Source organism: Oryza sativa, chromosome 5 (genome assembly GCF_034140825.1).
Source record: "Oryza sativa Japonica Group chromosome 5, ASM3414082v1".
In the NCBI taxonomy this organism is placed as follows: Eukaryota; Viridiplantae; Streptophyta; class Magnoliopsida; order Poales; family Poaceae; genus Oryza; species Oryza sativa.
This window is the reverse complement of record NC_089039.1, coordinates 12215976-12226012: the sequence shown is the minus strand read 5'-3', so window position 1 is coordinate 12226012 and position 10037 is coordinate 12215976. Positions and strand designations below refer to the sequence as shown.

General features: G+C 43.9%; 1 pseudogene; it reads left to right on the top strand.

The window, feature by feature from the left end:
* The first annotated feature begins 926 nt into the window (after positions 1-926).
* On the top strand, positions 927-3929 carry LOC136356630 (uncharacterized; annotated as a pseudogene).
* Positions 3930-10037: the final 6108 nt, after the last annotated feature.

Sequence of the window (10037 nt, the reverse complement as noted above, 5' to 3'; positions counted from 1 at the left end):
AAGGAGATAGGCAATGATGTGAGGGAGGGAGGTGCTGCCAAAATTTTTAGCGATTTTTTAGGTGACACAACATTATATACCCCCTTCTTCCTCCTCCAGCCCGAGCCATTGCTACAAAATAAACCTTTGAGGGAGGGAGGTGCTGCCAAAATTTTTAGCGATTTTTTTTTGTGTTAATAAAAAATTTGAGGTTTCTAAAAGGTTAGCAACTTCATCCTCCTATATTTTTTTTGCATAGCATTTACATTTAGAGGTTTTTTTTACATATTTTTCCTTCTAGAAAATGTGATGGAAGATGATGAGAGAGAAAGTATATGTAGGGAATAAAGAATATAGACAATTTGTTTATTTAGAATTTTATAAATACTTGTTTGAATAATTACATATAATTATTGTATGATTGTTTGGTTAGAAAACTAAGTTAATTTAAAATTAAAATAAGTTCAACATACTAAATATTTGTTTACAAATTTAAATATAATTAAAACATGAATAATATGTGGTATTATTTTATAATAATGATTGTATGAATAATTATATTCAATTATTATATGATTATTTAATGAGTTTGTATTTCATGGATTTTATATATTTACGATTTATATGCATTTCATGTAGATGGATCGACAATGGATATATGCAGACCGGCGGTCGAAAGAGTTTATTGACGGCGTGCATTATTTTTTGGGTGTGGCCAATGATAACAAGCGTAACGGTTTTATAAGCTGTCCATGCGACAAATGCAAAAACTTGAAGGAGTATTCCACTACACAAACTATTCATTCCCACCTGTTTCAGTGGGGGTTCTAGCCTAGCTACAATTGTTGCACCTCGCACGGAGAGCTAGGGGTTGCAATGGAAGAAGATGAAGTAGAAGACAAGAACATTCCAGACTGGGCTTAGTACGGGGATTTGAAGAAAAAACAATGGGCGAGGCGGAGGTGGATGTTGAAGGTAATGACGGTGCTGATGAACTTGGTCAAATGTTGTGGGACGTACAGGAGGACTGTGAAAGTGAAAAGGAGGTGCAGAAACTGGAGTGCATGTTAGCGGACCACAGAACATTGTTATACCCAGGTTGCGAGCAGGGCCACAATAAGTTGGGTACCACACTGGAATTCTTGAAATGGAAGACTAAAAATGGTGTGAGTGACAAGGCATTTGGCGATTTATTGAAAGTTGTAAAGAACATTCTTTATCGTACGAAGCTAAGAAAGCAGTCTGCCCTCTAGGTTTGGAAGTACAGAAGATACACGGATGTCCGAACGATTGTATCTTGTATCGTGGTAAGGAGTACGAGAACATAGAAGCATTCCCTGTTTGCAAAGCACTACGATACAAGATTAGACGACATGATCCAGGTGAAGTTAACGGACAGCCTTCGAAGAAGAGAGTTCCTGCTAAGGTGATATGGTATTTCCCTATAATACCACGACTGAAGCGGTTTTCAGGAACAAATCACATGCTAGAATGATGCGGTGGCACGCAAAAGAACATAAACAAGACGGGATGCTGAGACACCCCGCTGACAGGTCGCAGTAGTGAAATATTGACATAACATTTAAAGACTTCGGAGAGGATGCATGAAACGTGAGGTTCGGTTTAAGTACGGATGGAATGAATTCGTTTGGAGAGATGAGCAGTGGCCATAGTGCTTGGCCAGTCACCATGTGCATCTATAATCTCCCACCTTGGCTATGCATGAAGCGGAAGTACATCATGATGCCGATTATTATTCAAGGCCCGAAACAACCTGGTAACGATATTGGTGTGTACCTAAGATCATTGGTTGAAGATCTAAAAGTGCTGTCGAGGAAAGAGGGCGTCCCCGTGTGGGATGAGGACAAGCAGGAGCAATTTAATCTGCGAGCGTTGCTGTTCGTTGCCATTAACAATTGGCCTGCACTTAGTAACCTATCCAGACAATCAAACAAGGTTTACAAGGCTTGCACTCACTGTATGGATGAAATTGAAAGTACGTATCTGAAGCATTGCAGGAAGGTTGTAAACATGGGCCATCGTCGATTCCTTGTTGCAAACCACCCTGTACGGAAGAAAGAAAAGCACTTTGAACAGAAGGTAGACCATCGTACTAAGCCTAAACATCGCAACGGGAAAGCAGTGCTTGCTATTGTGAAAGATCCGAAAGTAGTACTTGGAAATGGGCCTGTCAACCAATCTATAGAGAGCGAAGATGGTCACGCGACGATGTGGATGAAGAACTCTATTTTTTGGGAGCTACCCTATTGGGAAGTCTTGGACGTCTGCCACACAATCGACATGATACACCTCACTAAGAACCTTTGCGTAAACCTGCTAGGCTTCTTAGGTGTATATGGGAAGTCTAAAGATACACTCAAAGCACGCAATGTTCTCAAGCATATGGAACAACGCGAGGGCCTTCATCCGGAACCGACTGAGAAAGGAAGCCATTACTTGAGTTCAGCGAGCTACACTCTGAGCAAGGAAGAGAAGGAGAGTATGTTTGAATGCCTAGAGAGCATCAAGGTACTGTATCGATACTCCTCGAATATAAAGAGAATAAGAAGCACGAAGGATAAGAAGTTCACAAACCTAAAGTCTCATGACTGTCACGTGCTGATGACACAGCTGCTTCTTGTTATAATTCATGGTATCCTTCCTGATAATGTCCGGGCAACAATAACGAAGCTTTGTGCTTTCATGAACGCAATTTCACAGAAGGTCATCGATCCAGAAAGTTTAGCTGCTCTTTAGGTGGACGTGGTGCAATGCCTTATCAGCTTTGAGTTGATCATTCCACTGTAATTCTTCAACATAATGACGCATCTTCTATGCCACCTTGTGAAAGAGATCGGTATTCTAGGTCCTATGTACCTACACAACATGTTTCCTTTCGAGAGGTACATGGCGTTCTAAAGAAGTACGTTCGTAACCGTTCTCATCCGGAAGCAAGCATCGCCAAGGGGTATGGAACAGAGGAGATCATTGAGTTCTATGTAGATTTTATTGAAGACCTCCAGCCAATCGGGGTACCCGAATTAATCCATAAGGGGAGACTACAGGGAAAGGGCACTCTTGGAAGGAGAGCAATTCTGACTGTAGACAACGATTTATTCCGTAAAGCACATTTCACGGTTTTGCAACAATCTTCGTTGGTTGCTCCTTACATTGAGGAGCACCTGGTGATTGTGCGCTCAGAAAACATTGGCAAGTCCGATACCTGGTTTACACGCCATCATATTGATACTTTCCCCACTTGGCTGCGACAACACCTCATGGGTAACGAGACGATTGACCGACAACTAGCCTTCTTGGCTAGGGGACCATCTGGCTAGGTAACGACATTCCAAGGTTATGAAATCAATGGATACACATTTTACACAGGAGCCCAAGACAAAAAGAACATGAACCAGAATAGTGGTGTTCGTATCGATGCCATAAGATAAGATGGTCCAACTAGCACGTATTACGGTATCATCGACAACACATGGGAACTAGAGTATGGACCCCTGAAGGTCCCTCTGTTTCCGTGCCAATGGGTTAGGCTGACTGGTGGAGGCGTAACGATTGATGATAGCGGGATGACAACGGTTGACCTTAACAACGTTGGATACTCAGACGAACCATTTATCCTACCCAATGATGTAACGCAAGTTTTCTACGTGAAGGACATGGCTAGCAAACCAAAGAAGGGGAAAGGGCCCGATGAGCCAAGACGCCACGTTGTTCTCCAAGGCAAAAGGAAAATAGATGGAGTCGAGGATAAGACTGACGAAAATTACGACCTGTTTGAGGGTCAACCTCCGTTCGTAGTGACGATTGACCCGAGCATCCTCCTACCAAAGGAGGACATTCCTTACTCACGAAACGATGATAGCGAAGGAACAATAGTGAGGAGAAAGCATGTGAGGAAGACAGTGACATACGTTGTTGTATGGACGATGTAAATTATTTGTAACGTATTGAAGGTCAAACAATTATATGTGATTATTTGTATTTATTAGGATTTTTAACCATTTAAATAGGCCATATGTTAATTATATGTGATTATAGATATTTATTAGGATTTTTAAACCATTTAAATTGGCCATATGTTAATTATATACGATTATTACTATTTGTTTGCACTTTTAAATCATTTAAATATGCCATATGTTAATTATATATGATTATTTCTATTTATTTGCACTTTGAAACGATTTAAATAGGCCATATGTTAATTGTATATGATTATTGGTATTTATTAGGATTTTAAAACCATTTAAATTGGCCATATGTTAATTATATATGACTACATTTGGTACTCGTACGGAGGTGTACACGGATCACAAGAGTTTGAAGTATATCTTCACCCAGCCAGATCTGAACATGAGGCAGCGGAGATGGTTGGAACTGATTAAGGATTATAACATGGGAATTCATTATCACCCAGGAAAGGCTAATGTTGTATCAGATGCTCTCAGCAGGAAAGGCTATTGCAATGCTACGGAAGGACGACAGTTGCCGTGGGAATTATACAAGGAATTTGAAAGATTGAATTTGGGAATTGTCAGTAGAGGTTTCGTTGCAGCATTAGAAGCGAAGCCCACTCTCATCGACCAGGTTAGAGAAGCTCAAATCAATGATCCTGATATTCAAGAGATTAAGAAGAACATGAGAAGGGGAAAGGCTATCGGGTATTTGGAAGATGAGCAAGGAACCGTATGGTTGGGCGAGAGAATTTGTGTCCCAGAGAACAAGGAGTTGAAAGATGCAATCCTAAAGGAAGCTCATGACACTTTATACTCCATTCACCCTGGTAGTACCAAGATGTACCAAGATCTCAAGGAGAAATTTTGGTGGGCGCATATGAAGCGTGAGATAGCAGAATATGTAGCTGTGTGTGATGTATGTCAGCGAGTCAAGGCAGAACATCAGAAACCTGCAGGTTTGCTGCAGCCTTTAAAGATACCAGAATGGAAGTGGGAGGAAATTGGGATGGATTTCATCACTGGTCTGCCCAGAACGTCATCGGGCTATGACTCTATTTGGGTGATAGTCGACAGGCTTACCAAAGTGGCTCATTTCATCCCTGTGAGGACAACATATTCCGGAAGTCATTTGGTGGAACTGTATATGGCAAGGATTGTCTGTTTGCAAGGTGTTCCTAAGAAAATAGTATCCGATCGAGGTAGCCAGTTTACTTCAAAGTTTTGGAAGAAGCTTCAGGAAGAGATGGGTTCTAAGTTGAATTTCAGTATCGCTTATCATCCGCAGACAGACGGACAATTTGGAAGGGTAAATCAGATTTTGGAAGACATGTTGAGAGCTTGTGCTTAGACTTCGGTGGAAGTTGGGATAAGAATCTGCCTTACGCGGAATTCTCATACAACAACAGTTATCAAGCTAGTCTTCAAATGGCTCCTTATGAAGCATTGTATGGACGGAAGTGCCATACTCCGCTTTTGTGGGATCAAACGGGAGAATGTCAGGTTTTTGGGACTGATATTCTGAGGGAAGCAGAAGAGAAGGTAAAGATCATTCAAGAGAGATTGCATATAGCCCAGTCTCGTCATAAGAGCTATGCTGACAATCACCGCAGGGATTTAAGTTTTGAGGAACGAGATCATGTGTACCTTCGTGTCACGCCTCTTCGGGGAGTTCATCGCTTCCACACCAAAGGGAAATTGGCACCGCGTTTTGTGGAACCTTATAAGATTGTCAGTAGAAGAGGTGAGGTCACCTATCAGTTGGAGTTACCTCAATCCTTGGCATGTGTTCATAATGTGTTTCATGTGTCACAGTTGAAAAAGTGTTTAAGGGTACCCACTGAAGAAGCCAATCTTGAGCAGATAGAAATCCAAGAGGATCTGACATATGTTGAGAAACCAATCCGTATCCTGGAGACAGATGAGAGAAGAACCAGAAATCGAGTTATCCGTTTCTGCAAGGTCCAATGGAGTAATCACTCGGAAGAAGAAGCTACCTAGGAACAAGAAGATGAATTAAAGTCAGCTCATCCGCATCCGTTTAAGGGGGGTAGGTTTGTCACACCCTAAAAATCCTAAATTTATAAATTGTTATTTAAATGGAATTATTAGAAATGATTTTAAAAGCCTAGAAGAAAATATCTAATTTTAAATAATAAATTCCAATATAAAAGTGGGCCAGATAAAATTTTATTAAATACTTCACTTGATTGTATAGTTCTTAGATTTTTCTAGGATTTATTTGAGCCAAGAAAATATTTTTAATAAAAGGAATTGCATTTCATGAATAATTTAAATAGAAAAGGGTTTTAAAATCTCCCTTTTGGCTTTGGGCCGAAAGTCGGCCCAATTCTCTCCCTCTCTCTCCTCGGCCTGCTTGCGCCGGCCCAACCAGCCCGCCGAGCCGAGCTGCCCGCTCCCCCTCCTCTCTCTCGCTGACAGGTGGGGCCCACCTGTCAGGGCCGTCGTCTTCCTCCCGCCCAGCCGCGCCCTAGCCGCGCAAGCCACCGCCGCCCCTTCCAAAATTCGCCCGCGTCTTTCCACCTCCGATCAAATCAATAGAGGGGAAATGATCCTTGGGATCTCCTCTTCCTTTTCTCTTTTGGAATCTTTCGCTAATTTCGTTTGGAAATTGTTGGATTCGAGCTCGATTCGGATTCGTTTTTTTTCTCCTAACCCTAAACCTTCCATCACCGTCGCCGGCCGCCGTGGGCCTCCATCGCCGCCCCTAGCCCCTATATAAAGACCCCCGTGACCTCCTCTATCCGCCACCACCCTTGCCTCAGCTAGCCGCCGCTTGTAGCGCCGCCTCCACGACAACTCGTGCGCCGCCGTCGCCGCCGCGAGTCCAGCCGTGCGTCGCCGCCGCTCCGGTCGTTGTCGTCGCTCGGGAAGGCTGCCGTCGGGATCGCCAAGTCGTCGCCGTCCTCGTCCCGCCCTCAGTTTCCGCCGAAGACTGCCGGAGCACCGCCGTCGTCGTTGACCCGAACGCCTCCGCCGCTTCGACCTCGTCGCCGTCGCCGTCCGTTGCCGTCCGCCGTCGTCCGAGCCCTCGGTGAGTTCGCCGCGTCGCCCTCTACACGTAGGTGCCCTCCGTTTGCACCGCCGCGCCGTCGTTCGCTGGCGAGCGTGAGTTGCTGAGCCGCCGCCGGTGATGACGTCATCCGTTAACCCGTGGTGGATTAGTTCGATGTTGGCCGTTCGTTTTGGATAACATTAGATCTCGGCCGTTCGTTCCGTAGACCGTCCCCGTGCACCCGGTCCACCGTGAACCCAAGCCGCTGACGCAATAAATCCTATTTCCTTTTCAAAAACAATTCTTTACTGCGTCATAATTCAATTAAAATTTAAATAAATGTTTTAATCCGATTTAATCTTTAAAAATTCATAACTAATTCATCTTAGCTCGGATTTAGTTGGTTCAAGTCCCTAAATTTTTATAAAATTGAGATCTACATGTTAAAAATATCCACATGTACTGTTCATGATTTTTTATGTGCTGTTTTGGTGATTTTGCTCTTTTATGCTTAGATTCCGACGTTCCCGGAGAGTCCGATTTTGCAGGAGAAGACTTTGAAGAGTTCCAAGGCCAGCATGGCAAGTCACACAGATCCGCATGTTGATCCCGTTTAAAGCTATGGTTTCTATTCAACTATTGCATTTATTTTTGAATGTCACTGGGTGGGAATAACCTATTGCCTTGTTATAGCCTTTTGTTATTGATTACCTATTCTTTGTCACTTGGTTAATAATTGGATTAGCTAGAACATTATATGGTTTTAGCTAAAGTGCTTAGGATGCTTAGCCATGCTTAGAGACACTAGCTCATATAAATGGGATAATTTATGATTCACTATTATTTAATGATGGCTTAATCATAGCTCACGATGGTTAATCGTGATTGGTTAATTAATTAATTTGTCAACTAAAACTTGATAATGGTGGGTTGTGAGCACATGGTTTTGATGGTCGTGCTCATGACAATTAAGGACCGGTTCACGATTTTCGGTTGTGAAACATTAACCGTGCCAACCACAAGCCAGTGTGGGCAACGGCTTTACCTTTTGTATAATGTGGTTCATTGTAGAGCACCAGACTGTGAAGTGGCGGAGATAAGCCCACGGGGGTCGCTGGGGAGTCCATGCCTTGTTTATAAGGGGGTGATTATGATCTAGGAACAGTGCACTGCTTTGAATTGTGTTATGCGAAGGGTATTGTCACAATCTCTATTCAGGTACTTGTTAAGTATCGCGACGCACGGTTGACATGATGTTGAGGTTGTGTCTTGTGGATACAGTGGTACACCTCTGGCCAGAGTAAAACTATTCGAATAACCGTGCCCGCGGTTATGGGCGGGTCTAACAATGTCTTTCGTGATTAGTTTCAAACCTCTCACCATAATAAATGATGATGATAAAAATTTTTTTAGCACCTGGTTTGGAATGGTATATTTCTGGTTTGGAGATAGAACTGTGCAGCCGGAAATGGTTGTCCAGAATGGTTGGGCCTATGCAACGGGTATGTTGTATAGCGTTGGATTAATGTTGTTTAATTAAATACTTTATTGTTTTATTAAATTATGAAGTATTTATTAAATGCCATTTATGCAAATGAGACTATATTATGCCATCCTTTGTTATCCCCTGCACTTGCATATTTGCTGCGTGGCTTGTTGAATATGTCATATACTCACCTTGCAATCATTCATCAGAAGAGTAGTTCTACAGTGATGCTGAAGGTGTGGAGGATTAGGCGTAGCCCTGGTCAAGTTGCTTGTGGGATGGAGTCGTCTGCGCCGTTTATCTTATTTTCCGCTGCTTAGGTTTTTATTGTTTGAGAGGAACTATCTACCTCTGTAATGACTTTATATTCGCTTATTAATTAGAGTAATAATTGTACTCTATTATCAATTTGTTATTGTGTGCCTCGGCTGATTCCTGGACGAGGGTTTACACACATGTAAGCGTTTGGAATTTTGGATACAAATTCCGGGCGTGACAATATATATGATTATTGGTATTTATTAGGATTTTTAAACCATTTAAATCGACCATATGTTAATTATATATGACTACATTTAAACATCTTTAGTCCTGCAATTAACCCTAGCCGGTACCAAACTAAATTTTTGGATAGCGGGAAAACATCTTTAGTCCCGGTTCGTGGCTCCAACCGGGAGTAAAGATGATATCTTTACTCCCGGTTAGAGCCACGAACCGGGATTAAAGATGCCCCGCACCACACTTAGCACCTCCTACACGATCTTCTTCTTGCGCGCGCCATCACCGCCCGAGACGCTGCCGCCACCGCCACCGTCATCGTCGTCGTGCTCGCCGCACTTAGCCGCCGTTGCCGACACCACCGCCGTCGTCTCCTCCCTCAAGGTGAGGGGCGCCAATCTTGCGCCTCCGATCGATCTAGATCAATCTCTCTATCTCTTTTCTTCTCTTGGATGACTCCGGCACCAACGCCGTCGCTCCACCATCACCCCCATCGCTGCCGCCGCCGCCGAAGACTCCGCCTCCCCGCGCGCCACCAGGCCACCACCACCACAACGATTACCCCATCGCCGTCGCCGCCACCATCGGCCCCATCGTCATCGCCGCCGCCACCGCCGCCGCCGTCACCACACCTGCCACTACACTATCGCCACCACCAGGCCAACATCGCAGCTGCCACAGCCGTGATCGCCGATACTGCTTGGACTCCACGCGCCGACGCCTCTGCCGCCACCGCCGGTGCCGCCACCGCAGCCGCTGTTTGAACTGTCGCCGCCATGAGCACGAATAAACGACTTAGTGGATGGGACGTAAACCCTAAACGGTCTAACGAACGAATGAACGTTTTAATGACTTAGCAGCGACTTTCACGAACGAACGAACGTCCCCATAGTTAGCGACTTTCACGACCGAACGAACGACGACTTACTAACTTTCCCGATCGAACGAACGACATAGCGACTTTCCCGAACGAACGACTTAGCGACTTTCCCGAACGACATAGTGACTTAGTGAGTTTCACAAGTTTAACGACTTAGCGACTTAGTGAGTTGCACGACCTAGCGACTTAGCGAGTTTCACTAGTTTA